The 18298-nt window shown below is 44.5% G+C and overlaps 1 long non-coding RNA gene across 1 annotated transcript; it reads right to left on the reverse strand.

Moving 5' to 3' along the window:
• Positions 1–699: 699 nt before the first annotated feature.
• On the reverse strand, positions 700–4334 carry LOC310709267. Its single transcript, XR_014527436.1, has 2 exons — positions 4221–4334; positions 700–1672 (listed from the first exon to the last, which is right to left on the reverse strand). It is a non-coding gene; the product is annotated as an uncharacterized lncRNA (long non-coding RNA).
• Between the last annotated feature and the right edge of the window lie 13964 nt (positions 4335–18298).

The following is an 18298-nucleotide window of genomic DNA, read 5'->3' on the forward strand; positions in this document are numbered from 1 at the left end:
TCTCGAAACTGGAGGCATATCAAACAATAAAAACAGGTTCTAATGGTGGAAGGCTGTGTGTCAGTTTGTGTGTTGGGATATTTGCTCTTACGTGAGCAAATGTTTTCGGTGTCTCCTCCCCCTTAAAATGCAATGGAGATTAACCATACTTGATCATACTTGCCCTTCTCTCCCTGCACTTGTTACAGTCGATTTCTAGAATCCATGCTATCTACCGTATATGTATCTGTAAAGATGTAGGTCTACTTTGTCATTCACCAGAAATTCTAGTTATGAAATCTACCCATCCTAGCAGGCACATGGGCACAGCTTCCAAACCAAATTCTGTTTGCCATAAAATATACTGTCTTTCTGGTCCTTTGTGGTTTTATTTGGCTTGGTTATGTAGTATCAGAAGCCACACACACACAACCTATAAACATCACACTATTTAGAACACACACCGCCTTCCCACATTTCCCCCTCCCTCAATCTGCATTTTCTCCTGCCAGGATACTCCCAAAAAGGAGAGAGTATGAGAAAACCCAGACTGAGAGAGGAGAAAGTGTGGGAAGGCAGTGATTCAGATGACAACAGAAAACTAATGGAGCTACAGAAGTTTACTATCCACGTTAAATGACACTATGGATGAGCCACCAACCTATGTTACTTAGTATTCAGGTTTTTCTTTAAAAAGTGTGTGTGGGGGGGGGGGGAACCTGCTACTAAATGAGATTGTATTTATTGGTCATCTAGGTTAATTGAAAATCTCAAAAGTTTGCAGCATGCTGGTACTGAATGTGCAGTCTTGGAAAGGCATTTCAGTGGTGAGAAGTGAGATTGTGGCATGTATAGCTCCCTTTATGCTAAATGCTTTTGGTGTAGAGCTACCTTGGCATTGTGGCTTTCTCTCCTCCGCCGTGACATACTGTGCAGAACATAAAGTTCTGGATTTCCATTGTCGTCCTCCTCTTTCAGGTGCATGCCTGCTTTGTTAGCCCTGCTAAGCCGCAATAAAATTTATTACGGTTAAGTGGCAATTTGTTGCCATGAAACTGCAATTAAAGTATTACCGGGCAGCCATTTTAGATTAACACACACTCGGAGCATAGGCAAGCGCTGAACGGGCTCTTGTTATCTTTACCAGATCGGAGCTCTCCGCATAACAGTAAAACTGTGACACGTTCACCTATGTCTTTTGTCAAGTTGAAGAATTTGAGCTCTCGGTGGGAGCACAATGATCTCATCGCAAGCATACTAAGAGCAAAGACAAGTCAGGGCTGATTTCTGCACGTTCAACCTGCAGTGTATAAAGTTATTGCCATCTTTGGGCGATGGAGGTGGGGGTTTGTGGGAAGGGGGGGAGAGATGGCATTGCTTTGCTGAAATTTCGCAGGGATGGGGATACATCCGAGAGAGCGTGCTTTTGACTTCAGACTGACTGTTAAAACGGACTGCACGCTGTGGACTCTGATGCCAGTAATGTGAAGCGGGTTCTGACTTGTTAGTTTTAAAGGCAGGCGTCCTTTTCTCCTTTTAACTGCAATTAAACGAAAGGCTAGAACAGAACTGATCTGAAGGCATTGTTTCCGAGATGGCCACTTATACGTAATGAAAACTTGCAAAGCTTTCCTTAAAATTTAAGAACCTCTTAATCTTTTTTTCTTTTTTTTTTTGCATGCTTCGGCCTGATCTATTAAAACAAACAAAAATCTTGCACACTCCTTGATACTAAGCACACACAGGCGAGAGATGTAAGTTCCATCGACGCGAAATGCTTCGAAATAGGCAGTTAAGAGTGCACCACCATATAGAACGAGGGTGTGAATTTGCTTAACTCTTTTTTGGGGTGTGTGGAAAGGAGGCAGTGAGGATTGGCCTTACACTCTGCCACTTCCTTCCATGATAGATTCACTTAGGTATTTTTACTTTTAGTGAAAACATTGGCCGAATCCAGCACAGACATCATTGTTCTGAAGCCCATTACCTCAGTCAGCTTAAGAGTACCGTCACCCCATATCTCCTGATGAAACCTTACTTGACTGTGAAACAGTATGAATGAAAATTCCCGGAACAAACCCAAAATATGCTTTGAACAGTGAAGCAATTATTTTATTTGTTTGTATGTTTACATCCCACATTTCTCAAGGCCGTGTAGTGTGCCTGAGTTTCTCTGTCTCTGTTTTATCCTCTTAACAACCCTGTGAGGTAGACTGAGAGTGAGCATCACTTGGTTCTGTCTCTGTATGGTGTGTGATGCTGCCCTCTCGGCTTTCTGCCCTCTCAAACTTTCTGCAGCTAAAACTCTGCCCTCAAATTCTTCCCGAGAAACGAATGATTTGTGCTTGTCTCACTAGCTTGCCTCATCACCGCACATACGATTGGTCTGGGAATGAATGCAGTTTGGACTGGATTTTACCTGTTAATGGGCCACAATTGTCTGTGTGGTACCCTTCTGCCCACAGCTGAATGGGCAGATGCAGCAACACAGAAAATGCACAAAGAATCCCGTCCCCCGCAAAACAAAAAACCCCCACTCCATTCCTTCTAGTTAGTGCAAGACATAACATGAATTTGTGGACCTGTCGAGAAAGAGGTATGTTTCCTCAGACTCTTTATTCCTTTTCGTGCATGCATGGACACACTCTCTTTCTCTCAAGCTTTGAGGGCAAAGATATGTGAACAACCTCCGATGGCATCTAGGATTGCTTTAATGCATCGAGTAATTTGGGTCATGCAGGTTGTCTTTATAATTAAGGTTATCATTTTGCTGTGCAAAATTTTAATGAATTTCAGGGCACCGGCTTAGTAAAAAGAGTCGCAGAAGGGTGACCAAATATTTATAGAATAAATAGAAGCATCAAAGGAGCAAAAATATTATGTCTTTACCACAGTGGTTTAATTGGGCTGATTGAACATAGGGAATTATTAAATGCGCGCCTCTGTTAACTTAATGAATGTACAGCGGGGGAAACTCGAAGCCCCTGATAGAAACTAGAATATGGGTGTAGAAATCTGTGGCTGTTCAGATGCTGATAAACTCCTGTCATCTCTGCTTATTGGCCATTCTAGCTGGAGCTGATGAGAGTTCGAATCTTAACATCTGCATAGCCCCATATTTCCTCTCCTTGGACATGTGTCTTGCTGTTCCATACACTAACTTTTTCTCAAGCTAATCTACCTCATAGTTTTGATATGAGGTTAAACGTGCGTTTTAGTGGCAAATGTATGCTGCTATGAGTTGCTTAGAATGTGAAAAGCAAATAGGCAATATTTAAGCTGCCATCCTAAACTAGGTAAGGACAGGGTGTGGCACTGTGTGCTTGCATGAACTTCTTAGCTTTTGTTCCGAGTGGAGTGATGGAACATAGATTAGTATTATCTTCTTTCTAAGCTGGGCTTCGCCTTGTAACTACTACAGACAGGAGTTGCTAACACTGGCAATGTGCCGCTATTATTGTATAATAATAGGTAGGTTCAGAGCATCTTTATAGGCTTGAATCCCAAGTTTGCATAAGAAGAACTCCATCAATGGAATACTTTCACTGGTAGTGGTGTGGAGAGGCCAAGCTCCTTTCCCCTACACCCTTGTGGTTTCTCAATGCTCCCAGTAAATCTGTTCTGAAAGATTGGAGAATAACATGGGAGGTGGTGTTGGGGGAATCAGTGAAAATTTCCTCTCTTCATACACTCCAACATTTCTCCGATGAAAATAGGGACGTCCTATTCCATAATGATAATTTTACTATTTATAACCCACATATCTTATTAGGTTGCCCCAACTCTGGGCAGCTTCCAACATATATAAAAACATAATGAAACATTAAACATAAAAAACCTTCCCTATGCAGGGTTGCCTTCAGATGTCTTCTAAAGGCTGTATAGTTACTTATCTCCTTGGTTCAGGTGTCGCATAATTCCATACCCTCCAACATTTCTCCAATGAATACAGGAACATCCTAATGAAAAGTGGGACATTCTGGGATCAAATCAGAAACCGGGACAGCTTCTCTAAATCAGGGACATCCCTCGAAAATAGGGACACTTGGATGGTGTGTTCCTTCCCTTTCGCCAGTGGGAGCCTCTACTGGACTGGAGTCCCCCAATGAACGGAATAGCTATTTGGGCACCCAGCTAATATGTTTCAAAAGTGGCCTTCAGGCAGCTTAGCACCTGCACTTAGCACCTGCAGGGAAACTGGGTCATTTGCCATTCACTCATGCTCCCTCCTGCACACTGACCTTGTGATGTGGGGGTATGTGCGTTCGTGTGACAGAGAGGCAACAAGCCACGCCGTCTCTGAATCAAGGTAGAAAATGCAAGCCCAGTGCTGGCAATGGCTGGGATCCAAAGAACCACGTGCACAGCTGGTTCCCATTGTCGTCGATGGAATGCAAAGAGCAAGCTGTTCCGTAGCTGACAACTGGGAAAAGCCATGTCTGAGCTTTTGGTATTCAATTGCTGCATTGTGGCCAATATCGTTCTATGCATAAAGTCTGGATTTCACCCAAGGAATTAAGGGAGGGGAGCTTTCTTGCTGTAAATGTAGAAAGAACACAAAACCTGCACAGCAGCAAATACTCCAAGCAGGTACTGGGCCATCGATCATACTTGAATATGGAACTGTCCAATTCTGTGATTATATAAACAAGTGTGGTGCTTTATTACAGAATACCTAAAGACTTTGGGTTATTGTAACACGGCTCCCTCTGAGTTGCTTGACTCTATATATATATATATATATATATATATATATATATATATATATGTGTGTGTGTGTGTGTGTGTGTGTGTGTGTGTGTGTGTGTGTATAATACCACTTTCTGATCTACCAACTACAGCCTTTCTGAATGAGGCATAGGTAATGAGGCATTTGTGGAAGTGTACATGACACCCTTCAGAATTATAATTCTGGCTTCATCCCTAAAAGGCTCTTTTGAAGACTTGGGAAGAAGAAGAAAATCCTTGCAGATGGACTCCTGTTCATATTTGTTGCTTTAAAGAGAGCGTTCGCAGGGGTGTTTAAATGAAATAGATAATACCTTTAATTACATCAAAGCCGAGCTGACTCTGACCCCCAATTTTCAGTTTAATTGCTATGGCTCAAAAAGGTGTTGAAAATTGGTAGCGGAGTTACTGAAACCTACTTGGTGGTGGCTTTAATAGGAGGCCAGAATGTTACTCCTTCAGATATCACCTTTTCTCTCTATTAAAATGTTATTTAGGTTGTGCACCAGGCTGCATCTCTTGGGATTCTTGGGAGCTAGAAGAGTAGAATGACAAGAGGAGAAGGGAATGAGATGGGCTCTTTTGGGAACAGCACTTTGGAGTGTGAGTGTGTGGGGGGTGGGTGGGGGGGTTAGTGCCTGGCTTCTAGTAATTTTCTGTCCACTACACCCAGCACTGAATTCTCAGAAACAATGAGTGTGCCTTCTATAAGGCTAGCAGAAGGAAACTCTCCATGACAATCTGGCTTGGAAGACTGCATTGCTGGTCCAATTTTTCTTGCGGTGCCAGTCATTCTGCACAGCTGCAACTTCTGGAGCATATTCAAGGGTAACCCTGCATAAAGAGCATTGCAGTCATCTAACTGAGAGGTGACTAAAGATTGAGGGGTCACTAGCTAAGCTTTTCTTGGTCCAGAAACAGCCATACCTGGCAAACCAACCAGAGTTGGTGCTCCTGAAGCCATTAGCAGTGGTGGACGTTGGGCTCTCAAAATCTGCCTCTTGTAGCATTCTTGTGGGGGCCCCTACAGCATGGTGCCCAGTTTTGCTGTACCAGCTGTTCCACCTAATACCACCTCTGCCACCAGGCTTCTAGAGATAATGACGTCTCCAGTAGCATCCCCCAAAGCTATGAACCTGCTTCTTCGGGGGGAGTGCAACACCACCCAGAACAGGCTGCCTACCAAACTCCTGGCTCCACAAACTGTACTTTGATCTTATCAGGATTCACCTTCAGTTTATTGGCCCTAATACAGTTCATTGCTGCTTGCAGGCATCTATCCAGCACCTAAATGGCTTCTCCTGATTCAGACGGAATGGGAATGGAGTCGCATGCTATCTGCATACTAATGGCATCATACTCTATATGTCTAGGTGATGGCTTCCAATAGCTTCATATGGAGGTTAAAGAGCATCGGGGACAAGACAGTATCTTGTAGAACCCAACAGCATAAGTGCCATCAGGTAAAGCAGGAGTCTCCATCTGCTAGTCTCTGGGATCAGTTGTTTGCAGAACTATTGTAATACAGTGCCTCTAACTCCCAAACCATAAAAAACCAATGCATGGTCAATGGTACTGAAAGATCTTGAGAAATCAAGGAGAACCAATATAGTGTTACACTCCCCATGCCCATCTCCAAATAGCAGTAATCAGTCAGGGTGACCAAGGCCATTTGGGTGCCAAATCTGAGCCTAAAGCCAGATTGCAATCAAGTCATATCTGTTGGGCAAGTTGAAATGGCAGAGCGCAGCATTGAATTCCTCCCACAATTCTAACAACATGAACCTGGTAGGCCAACTTGTCAGAAGCATTATGCCTTAATCCAAACTATGTTAGTTGCATTCCTGTTGATTTCAATGGAAACTTAAATCACAATGAAGTTCCGTCATTGATTTCAATGGGATCCAAAGTCAACCACCAGTGGGCTGTAATCTGAACCTCTGGCCAGTAATGGTAGGACTTGATGGAACCGTTTCAGGGGTACCCAGAATAAAAGTAGGGGCATCAGGATGCTGGCAGGAAAGATCAGTGCTGTAGAGTAGATGACAGCTTCTTGCTGTGCAACATGTACTAAATTTGGTACTGCTTGGAGCATCTATTGGCCCAGTGGACCTCGAGGAGCACTGGTCTGTCTGATGGCACCCGATATCTTTGAGTGCCTCAGTCTAGGGCAGTGTTTCCCAACCACTGTTCCGGGGCACACTAGTGTGCCGCGAGATGTTGCCTGGTGTGCCGCGGGAAAAATTAAAAAATTCGAAAGATTTTTTTTTAAGTCAAATTTTCGATTGGGGCGCCGTCACTAGATGACCCCTGGGGTTCCCTCCCTCCCTCCCGCTCTGCGCCTCCCTCCTCCTCCTCCTCCTCCTCCGGGGAGGCCCTTCCTGGCTCTCGCCAAGGCTTGGCGGTTGCCACTCACTCACTCGCTCGCCCACCCGTCCCTCCATCCCTGCACCCGGCCTCTCCCCCTCCGTCCCCGGTGCGGGGGCTGCCGGGATCCGTAGTCCCCTCGCCCTTGGGCTCCGCGCCTGCGCGAGGTGCGCGAACTACGTTTCCCAGCGTGGCCTGGCGGGCCGGGCGTTTTGTTTGAAGCGCTCTTCTCCCGGCCATGGAATGAGCGCAGCGGCGGCGGCTGGGTGGGCAGGGGCTCTTCCGCGCAGACCCCGCGCAGCCTGCCTGCGACCCCGCGGAGATCGGGCGGCAGGATGGAGCCCGGGGATCCCCGCGGAGGCGGAGCGGCGGAGGCGGAGGCTGCCCCCCAGGTAGGGCTGCGTCGGGTTTTTTTTTATTTTTGCAATGCTGCATCCGCGCCGGAGGGGACGCATCGGACCGCGGGGAGACCCCTTGGCGTGCGTGCAAGGCAATGCATGCGTGCAGGCGTTGCATGGAGTGCAGTGCAATGCAATGGCAATGCGGCGCCCTGCATGCATGCATGCATGCAACTTCCACCGGCGCTCCGGACTTGGCAGGTGAGGGGGGTCCCCAGTGGGCGGCAGAGAGAGCCGGGAGGGCGACGGGGAGCTGGGGGGGGAGCAGCGCTGCTCCCCGAGCCGAGCCCGGGGGGAAACTTCGGCGTCGTTGCGCCGGGTGTTGGAAGCGGAGGCTGGCGGGGGCCCCTCACCTGCAAAACCTGGTCGCCTCTCATATATTTCGTGCATTGCATTCATCGCCCGCTTTCTCCTCCAAGGAGCTCCCGGGGGCGCGCGTGGTTCTCCCCGTGTTATCCTCGCAACAACAGCCCTGCAAGGTGGGTCAGGCGAGTGGCCCAAGGGAGCACCCAGGGATTGTCCTGGCCAGGTGGGGTGATTTGAACCCTGCTCTCTGCCCGGTCTTCGTCCTCATTTAGCCCCCACATGTGCATGACTGTGCATGACTGAGGTTTTCCCCCCTCGTCTTGGCTATGGTGTGAGTCTGTGCTGTTAATTAATGGGGTTCTGCCTTCGGAGAAGATGAGCCAGCCCTCAAGGAGGTGATTATGTAATTTGCTAGCAATTCATGTCCCTCCCGGCATGACACTGCGCGCTGACGTCACGGGGCTGTAATGGTGGTGTGCCTCGAGATTTTTTTCATGAAACAAGTGTGCCTTTGCCCAAAAAAGGTTGGGAAACACTGGTCTAGGGAATGCTCGAGTGGAAGAATATTAGGCTGGCCATGTAAAAAAGAGGAAATGTCTCACCAAGATAACAAAAGAGGGTATAGATTTGCATATGCTAATTTATACACATAGATGCTAATTTGGAGATAGCTTTAAAATAGTATAATGTAAACGGAAATACACTACCTTTCACTGTAGTGCAGCAGGTGTCCTACATGCCTGCTGAGTCTGCTGTCTAGATACTATTTATGGATGGGCAACTTCAAGGCCCCTCTTGCTTTCCTTCCTTAAGGTTTGTTCTCTTTGAATTGGCTGGATAGCTCAGCTGGTTAGAGCGAGGTGCTGATGATGCCTAGGTTGCAGGTTCAATCCCCGTATGGGACAACTGCATAGTCCTGCTTTGCAGCGGATTGGACTAGATGATCCTCAGGGTCCCTTCCAAGTCTACAATCCTACGATTTTATGACTGGACAGCTCTTCAAATAGAGTAGTATCCTCTGTCCAAAAGGGCACATGGTCACCTTGATGAGTGGGCAGAAGAAACACACAGATTGGTGTGTGTGTGTGTGTTTAAAGCCAATTGTAGGAACAGAAAGCAAAGCAAAAGGTAGCACACACAGTTTAGAGGTGTGTATTGTTCCTTTGGCCCTATTTCCATCAAGCACCTCTTGATCCAGGCTGTGCTTGATCTCAGATTCTCCTCCTTGCCGAGTAGAATAATTAAAGCAAACGCAATCCATCACTTCTTCGACTAAATATATTTTCATTTGGTTTGCACGTGAGTGTGTATATATCACTCAGCGCATATATATTTAGAATATGTGATACGACATTATGGCAACCGATAAATCCTGCATGCTTACTATATCTGCATTATTTGCTGCAACATTAAGCTCAGTAAGAATTTTTATATGTATCTTGTTCCAGAGCGAAATATATTGAAGAATTGATGCTCGGTTATAAACAAACACATAACTTTCCTGCACAACGTAGTGAAGGTGGCAGCTTGTAGCTTGTGTGGAGATGATTTTTTGTAAACAATTGTAAGCTTTCACGGGGGGGGGGGGATAATTTCTAATGTTGTTTTTTTTAAAGGATCCTTTTAGAACGATAAGGAGTGTGAACTGAATGAATGGATCTCTCTCTCTTCCCCTCTTGTCCTAAGCTGCAATCACACAGCCTCTTACTTGGGAGAACTTGCTTCTAAGTAAACATGCCTAAGATCAGGCTGCTAATGGTTTAATAGCATACACACACACACACACACACACACCTTGCGCTGTGAATTCAGAGGAAAGGCATCCCAGCTTCATTCCATTTAAGTGGCTTTTTGTGGATTATCTTATTTCATTACTTTCAATAAAGCCATGCCTAGGCTGCCAGTTCAGTATGCTGATGTGGTTCATAGCAGAAGCTCAAGATGTGCTCTTAAATACTCTAAGCTTATGCAAGGCCTTGACATTAGTAGGTTTTAGACATCAGCAGAGTTGGCAGTTCTGAAGAACTGATACGATACCGACGCTTTACAGGTAAAAGCGAGCAGATCCGGTGTGAAATTGAGATAGCAGGAGCAAGACTGGTATACAACTTTTTTTTTTATTGATGAAGTTTGGGGAAAAGATATTTTAGGCCAGATGTATTAATCCTGTAATGACTTGAAATATAATCAGTCAGCTACTGCAGGGGGATATGAAGAGGGAGGTGGGGAGGTACAGATTTCAGGTTTTGACTGTTCAAGCTTTCCCAGTTCATTAAAAAGTGAATCAATCAGCCAGACATACACAGACTTGATATCCAAAGGGCTGGAAATTCTAAATAGGATTCAGACATTATTTAAAAGTTGCAGATGGTCCTTTTTCCACGGCGAGGGTGGTACAACTCGACAACCGCCGATTCCTCCGGGTGATTGTTTTTCACCTTTTTAGAGCTAGTAAAATGTGTTATAAATATGAAAGGAGAGAGAGATTTGGCTGGATATGGAGAATTTAAAAGCTTTGCTGTGGGCCATCGAAAGGTGCTATGTAATATATGTCTAAACAAAATGCACAGCCACAAAAGTTTTGTTTTATGTTTTCTAGAATGTAGATTTTAATTTTTTTTCCAGCAGGCAGAAAGGCAGAAGGCTCTTGCCTACAGGACCTCGTTCTCCCCCATCATCTCTCTCCTCCCTTTTTGCAGGCAGCTGGCAATGGTAATTAACTCATTACTATTAATTTTTGCCCACTCTTGTTGGAGAAGCGATGTTATTTTTCAACTTTATTTACAAAATGGAAATCTCCTGTATCGGGGCTTGGCAAGTTCTGTGCGCCTCTCGCGAAAGGAATGCATGAAAAGGGGCAGAAACCCAGGCACCAAAAGAAAACAATTCTTGCACAGTGACATTATCAGCGAGTGAAAGGTGGCAGTGACTGCACCCTCCAGTCCGTAGTGGGACTGCCATACTGGAGAAGAGGGGTGGCTCTAGACCTCAAAGGGCAAAGGCATACAAGGAACATAGCAGGGATTTAGCCCTTCCATCATGATGACGGTGGCTGAGAGTTCCTTCTTGCAAGTGCACTGGACTGCACTGGAGATCCTGTAACTGAACTACACATTGCAATGCAATTCGTCAACATGATAGAGGCCACATGTCTCTGCCATGCATCCATGGTAAAGGCAACCTGTAGCTTTGTACCTGAGTAGGTGCAAATAAAATCCGACGGTGTCATACTCAGAGCAGGCTAACCGAAATCAGATTGCTGTTTTCATAGTATTATTAGAATTCATAGTATTATTTGCATTATATTATTTATTTAGGTTTGGGCTCTGCCCTGATCATGTGTACTCCGATTAATAAACTGTTAGATGATGATGATGATGATGATGATGATGATGATAATAATAATAATAATAATAATTATTATTATTTATGCCCTGCCCATCTGGGCAGCTCCCAACAAAATATTAAAAATACAATAAAGCATCAAACATGAAAGATTTCCCAATACAGGGCTGCCTTCAGATGTCTTCTAAAAGTCAGACAGTTGTTTATTTACTGCCGAGAGGGCCCTCTGCCAATATAAAAATATAAACCAATATAAAAATATAAGCTAAAAAAAATAAAAATCTAAAATTTGATCAGTCTGACCCAGCCTGTTAATGGGGAGGCCAGTTCATAGCCACCAGAATACACTTGCTACTGAAAAACACAAGTTAAAAATATATATTGGTAGACTTTAAAAAAAAAAAACTTATATAAGAATACCAAATCTTGACCCGGAGTAAAATATTGCATGTGGAAGAAACCTAGCCTTATGCGCTGGTGAAATTCAAGTGTAAGGAATTTCCAGAGTTGTGGAATAAACAGTGAGGTTGCATCTCTATGTGCTCTGGATGTGGCATGTATGATAGGCTGCTCTTAACTGATTGTAGAAATCCACAATGAGAGGGGGGAAAGAGGTGTTCTGTACAGTAAGGTTTGTATGGTCTAGGATTAAATATGGCGGCTGCTCAACAGGAGAAGAAACTGCTTCGGAGATTCATGGAATGAAATGAATGGAAGAGACTCCATCTAGCCATAATGGCACATGAGCTCTCTGAACACGTAACAGCCCCCACCCCCCGACAGGTGAGCCCATGCCATGCAGATCATAAAGTGACATATTGTGGATTGTGGAATGCTTTCCCTATAGAGGCTTGCCTGGTGCCATCATTACTGGGCAAAAACATTCCTCTTTGACTAATAAATAATCAATGGCCTGTGAAAGTGTGGGGGAATAAAATAGGATGACTATTTTATTATTAGGCTGTCTGTCAGTATGCTTCTAGGGACGCGGGTGGCGCTGTGGTCTAAACCACAGAGCCTAGGACTTGCCAATCAGAAAGTCGGTGGTTCAAATCCCCGCGATGGGGTGAGCTCCCGTTGCTCACTCCCTGCTCCTGCCAACCTAGCAGCTCAAAAGCACATCAAAGTGCAAGTAGATAAATAAGTACCACTCCGGCAGGAAGGTAAACAGCGTTTCCATGCGCTGCTCTGGTTTCACCAGAAGCGGCTTAGTCATGCTGGCCACATGACCCGGAAGCTGTATGCCGGCTCCCTCGGCCAATAAAGTGAGATGAGCGCCGCAACCCCAGAGTCGTCTGCGACTGGACCTTACGGTCAGGGGTACCTTTACCAGTATGCTGCTTATTGTGTTTTTATCACTGATGTTCTGTAATGTGTTTTTAATGTTGGAAGGTGCCCTGGGATCTTCTGATAAAGGGCAGTGTGTAAACTATATAAATAATAAAAATAACAACAATCAAACAAACGTACACAGAAAAGGAGTGAGTGAAGTGGTACCTATAGAACAGGGGTCTGCAACCTTTAAGACAAAAAGAGCCACTTGGACCCATTTCCGAAGGAAAAAAACCTGGGAGCCGCGAAACCATTGCGACATTTAAAACAGATATAACACTGCATATATTGTTTCTTACCTTAATGTCTGATCTGACAGTGGGCGGGAAGGTGACGTCGGGACGGTGCGTGACTAACGCACACACCGCCCCCATGCGACGTCACAGCCAGTACAGCGCCCGCCACAGTGAGGAGTGTCGGGGCGCACAATGCGCCTCCTCCCCTCGCTAGTATCTGCCCCGGAGCCGCGGCAAAGGTGTAAAAGAGCCACATGCGGCTCTGGAGCCGCGGGTTGCAGACCCCTGCTATAGAACAAAATAATGCAGCATTAATAATGGGGCGGGGGGGGGGGAGAGAATTTCCATGGTTCTCAGCCCACGCCTGGCTAAGAAGACTGAAACATTTCAACAACTCTCGTCCACCTAGGCTGCTCTGCTACTGGCTGTGCAAGAATTCTGGCTAAGGGATGGTGGCCCATACCTAGAGTGGACACAGGCTGGACAACTTCAGCCTAAAATCTCAGATGCTCTGTGATTTCTATGAAACAAGACAGTACTTTAGCTGGGAAATAACATCCCTTTCAGGACTGCCTGTCGATAATGAAAATCTAAATATTCATCAGTGGCGTAGCGTGGGGGGTGCAGGGGGGGGGCCGGTCGCACCAGGCGCGACATCTGGGGGTTAGGGGGCGCAAATCCACGGGTTAGGGGGCACAAATTACTTGCCTTGCCCCGGGTGCTGACAACCCACGCTACGCCACTGATATTCATCAGCCACATTTAAGCGCTGATAAGGTGCTTCGCAGAATAGCTCTGTGTTCACTCTGAGCCCGAATCGGCCTCCTTTATTCATGCTAAGTACCTCCTTACCATGGGAGTTCAACAGGGGCTTTCTTGCAGAGTAATGTGCTCCTCATGGACTGCAAGTGTGCTCTCATCTGCTCTGATGTGCTTGCTTAAGCCACCCGTACATTTTAAGAGGAACTTTTATTCTCTGAGACAGACGGAATCGCAGCATTATCTTTTCACATTTTCCTTTTCATTGTCTTAAAGACAAATCTTGGGCTAGGATACGCTTTAATCCCCCTTGACCTGCTTTGCTGTATGTTATTTTGGACTAATGAAAGCCTATTTTGAATATACTTATCTGGGCGGGTGAACTTTATGACGAGAGATCAGAGTAATCTACACAAAGGGTACATTAAACTTCTTGCAGAGGCCCTATTTAAATCCACCACAGAGAGAAGCTAAGGCTGAAATTGTATCAGGTTTCATGCTGCTCCTTTCCCTATGTATTACAATGATTTCTCAGCAACAGCATATGAGTTACTGCATCTATGCAGAAAACACAGTAAAGATGTCAAGCCCTACATGCTGAGATTTTATAAAATGTTTCTCGTGATTTCAGCAAGATGTTCAAATTATTGCTCTCTCAGTTTAAGCCCCCACATTAAGGACCGCTTAGGATTTTTGTAACGGAGGCTGCAGCCCTAAACATGGAAGATGCTGTCTTAGACCGAGTCAGGTTAACAGTCCAACTCAACATTGTCTTTGCTGATTGGAAACTGCTCTCCAAAGACTCTAAGAGTCTTTCCCTCCCTGGAGATGCCAGGGACCATTGAACCTGGGGCCATTTGAATGCAAAGCATCTGCCGGGCCACAAACTCTTAGCTTACGCTTACCTGGCAGTAAGTCCCATTAAAGTCAACGCAACCTATTCCTGTGATGGCATATCTAAGATTGCACTGAAGGTCTGAAACTGGGTAGACTGTCTAGGTTAGGAATGGCACAACCTGTGGTCCTACAGAAGTTGGTATACAACTCCCAGCATGGACAACTGTCAGGGATGATGGAATTTCTAGTCCAATAACATCAGGAGGGCCATAGCTTTCCCATATGAGCCAACCTAGGCTCTTGGGGAAAGAAGAACTGGATAGAAATCAAATCAAATCAATTAGTAAGTAAGTAAAGAGACTTGGGAATTTATTTTTGTGTCTCAAGCCATTCTAAATTAGATGGGAGGAAGTAATCATGAAATGCCAAATTACTACGATTTGATTATGCTCGCCAGATAATGGGGCAAATTTGGAATCGAAGAATTGTAGAGCTCAATCCAATTCCAAATAACTTTATTGTACTAGCCATTGGCCAGTAGTGTTGGAAGGGAACCCAAGGAACATCTAGCCCAACCCCTTGCAATGCAGAAATATGCAGCTGTCCCATGCAGAGATCGAACTTGCAATCTTGGCATTATCAGCATCACGGTCTAACCAACTGAGCTATCCTGGCTGACAGTAAAACTGCAATAAACTACCAGTGCAATCACACCAATGACGGCCATGGAATTATTTGGCACATTTCCGTCAAGTAGTAATTTGATAATCTAGGTTTTGATTCAGCTACATGTAACCATGGGACGCGGGTGGCGCTGTGGGTAAAACCTCAGCGCCTAGGACTTGCTGATCGCATGGTCGGCGGTTTGAATCCCCGCGGCGGGGTGCGCTCCCGTTGCTCAGTCCCAGCGCCTGCCAACCTAGCAGTTCGAAAGCACCCCCCGGGTGCAAGTAGATAAATAGGGACCACTTACTAGCGGGAAGGTAAACGGCGCTTCTGTGCGCTGTGCTGGCTTGCCAGAAGTGGCTTCGTCACGCTGGCCACGTGACCCGGAAGTGTCTGAGGACAGCGCTGGCTCCCGGCTTCTAGAGTGAGATGAGCGCACAACCATAGAGTCTGTCAAGACTGGCCCGTACGGGCAGGGGTACCTTTACCTTTACATGTAACCATGACATGTAATCTCACTAACTTCATGAAACCAACAGCTTGCTTCAGTTAGGGATGCATATGACAACGCATGCATATCTGCGCAGGAATCCTGGAAGCGAGCATAGTGCTCAGCTAGTCTTAGAAAAAAGGCCAATCTGTGGACTAGGAAATCATAGACCAAAGCTCTCAACTTGACCTCTGATTGCCCTGCAGACTCCAAAGACAAATCTCCCTGCTATAAGTAGCAGGTATGAATCATAGATTTTCCAGCAACATCCTATTTGTCTCGTTTCCTTGTTTTTCTAGGCCTGTTAAAACAATCCATCAGGTATAATGAATGTGTGGAGGAAGAAGGAGTGGGATCGTGATGGTGCTGTTTTTGGCCTTCACACAGTCAGACGAAGGTCTGTACAAAGCCTACTCATGTACACCTTGGGCTGATTCTCTTTGTTCAATCATTTTGTCTCTGAGTTTCCTGCTACTTAGCTCCACTACTTCCCAGGGCCCCAAGTGACTCAGTTTCACACACTTTGCTAACTCAGTTTTCTAGTTCTCAGTCTGCCCCAACTTCTCCTATCCTTGGAGCCTGTGTGAGATTTTTTTCCCTGGAAGATAAACCGGCCTCCCACATCCATTACAGAGCATTCTATGTAGTCAGTTGCATTTTCCAAGGCATTGAAATTTCATGAGTATTCCAAGACATCAAATCAGCTCAACCAATCGGGGCCAGAGGCTTCATCATCTCTGCCATCTCTACAAAATCCCTTAGCACAGTAGAATAGATGGCTCCATTTACACATATCAACACACGGGATTACATGTAGCTGGAATAATGTGTGGGGTAGGTGTGGGGTAGGTCAGACCGAAGTCCCTAAAATGCATCCCCAAGCCTGCCATGTTTATCCTATTATACTGGCTGCCAGCGGTTAACTTATTATTTCAAAAGTAGAAACCTCTTCAATAGGACCACAACCCAATTAATGAAAATTCAAAATAATTAGTCCTGTAAGATTTACTTGATAAACAGATACATTTATGTATATTTATTTATTTATGTTATAAACTTATAAATATCACACATCAAAGTGGTGAATAATAGAATCACCACGTTGGAAGGAACCACAAGGGATATCTAGTCTAAGTCCTTGCAACACATGAATCTTTTGCCCAATGTGGGGCTCAAACACACGACCAAGAAATTAAGAGTCTCCTGCTCTACCGACTGAGCAATCTTGTCATGACAGTATTTAAAAATACATCAGAGATACATTTTTTTTAAAAAAATATACATTTTTATACATTTTATTTATTTATGTATAAATCACAATTGAATAAGTGTTTGAAATGCAAAGAGAAAGAAGGTACTTTATATCATATGTGGTGGTCTCGCAGTAAGGTTAAAGCTTATTGGGAAACAATATATAATGAATCGGAAAAGATGTTTAAAATCACATGTGTAAAAACCCCCAGAAGCTTTCCTTCTGGGAATTGCAGGGGTAGAACTACCTAAACAGTATAGAAGTTTATTCATGTATGCGACTACAGCGGCAAGAATGTTATTTGCCCCCAAACAGAAACAACAAGAAGTCCCGGCGAAAGAAGACTGGATACAAAAACTCATGGATTATGCAGAAATGGTGAAACTTACCAGAAAAATAAGAAATCAAGACAACAAACTTTATATATATATATGTAAAGAATGGAAATGGTTTATTGAATATGTACAAATAAATTGTAAACAGATAAGGACATTGGCAGGATTATTGTAATAACCTGCAGTTTTATAAGAATGAAAAAATTAAAGTAGATGAATAAAAGAATAAGTTAAGTTAAACTAGAATATGCAGCAAGTGATAAATATAAATTTAAGGAACCGCAGAAAGAGGAGGAAGGAAGTCAAGTTTTGAAATGTCAAAATGACTGTAAGACTATTGAAATGTATATAACTGAAAATCACAAAAAATAAAATAAAAATACATCAGAAGCAGTCTTAAAATCACAAAGCATAATTAAAAACTCTTCATTGTAGATAATATTGGCTGCAAACGATAAACAGCAATTCATGAGTTCAATCTGGATGTGAATATTTCTGAAGCCAGAAGTATACTTTCCATTTTTGCTTTAGGATTATACACATGCGTACCACAGGAAGCATCTTCTCAGAGGAGACATTCTGTCCTGGGTCAGCAACCCTTTTTGCTTTGCCTATTGTGGAAATTGTAAATGTCACAGCTGATGTGCTAGCTCCTGCACTCAGGATCAGGTTATTAGAGAGGCCTAAAAACATATCATTTTTCTCAGAAAGTATATAATTTCAGCCTCTCTTTTATTGTTGGTGCGTGTTATATATTTAAAACGAAGTTACGAAAGAGCTGAGTTTTCACGCCCTCTTTGCCAAGTTAAACAACTAAACAGTTGGTTGCATAAAAGGATTCAAAGTGACAAGGGAGAGGAATGCTTCGTTACTGGAGAGTTTCTTGTAAAATGAAATACATCCTGGTTGTCTGAAATAAGCATGAACAGGTAAGAGGCATTTATAACAGGAAAGCAAACAAGCAATTCTAAGGCTTGCTGAGCCAGTAAGAGAGGACGTAGGAGGCAAGGTGTACTGATAACATGTCAGGATAACCTCCACACAAATACTTAGGGTAGGTGACAAGCTACAGGTCTAAAATCAGGTACCCTAAAGCATGCCACTCAACTGTCCCGATTTGAGTGGGACACTCCAGAATTACAGAGCCCATCCTGGCTTCTGATTGGATCACCAAATGTCCTGTTTTTTGGTCCAGCACTCCGGTGTGAGTCAGCTGGCTCACGCCAGAGCGCTGGACCAAAAGACGTTGCTTTTTCAGTCTCACTCTC

Source organism: Podarcis liolepis, assembly GCF_965112155.1.
Source record: "Podarcis liolepis genome assembly, chromosome: 6".
NCBI classification, from domain to species: Eukaryota; Metazoa; Chordata; class Lepidosauria; order Squamata; family Lacertidae; genus Podarcis; species Podarcis liolepis.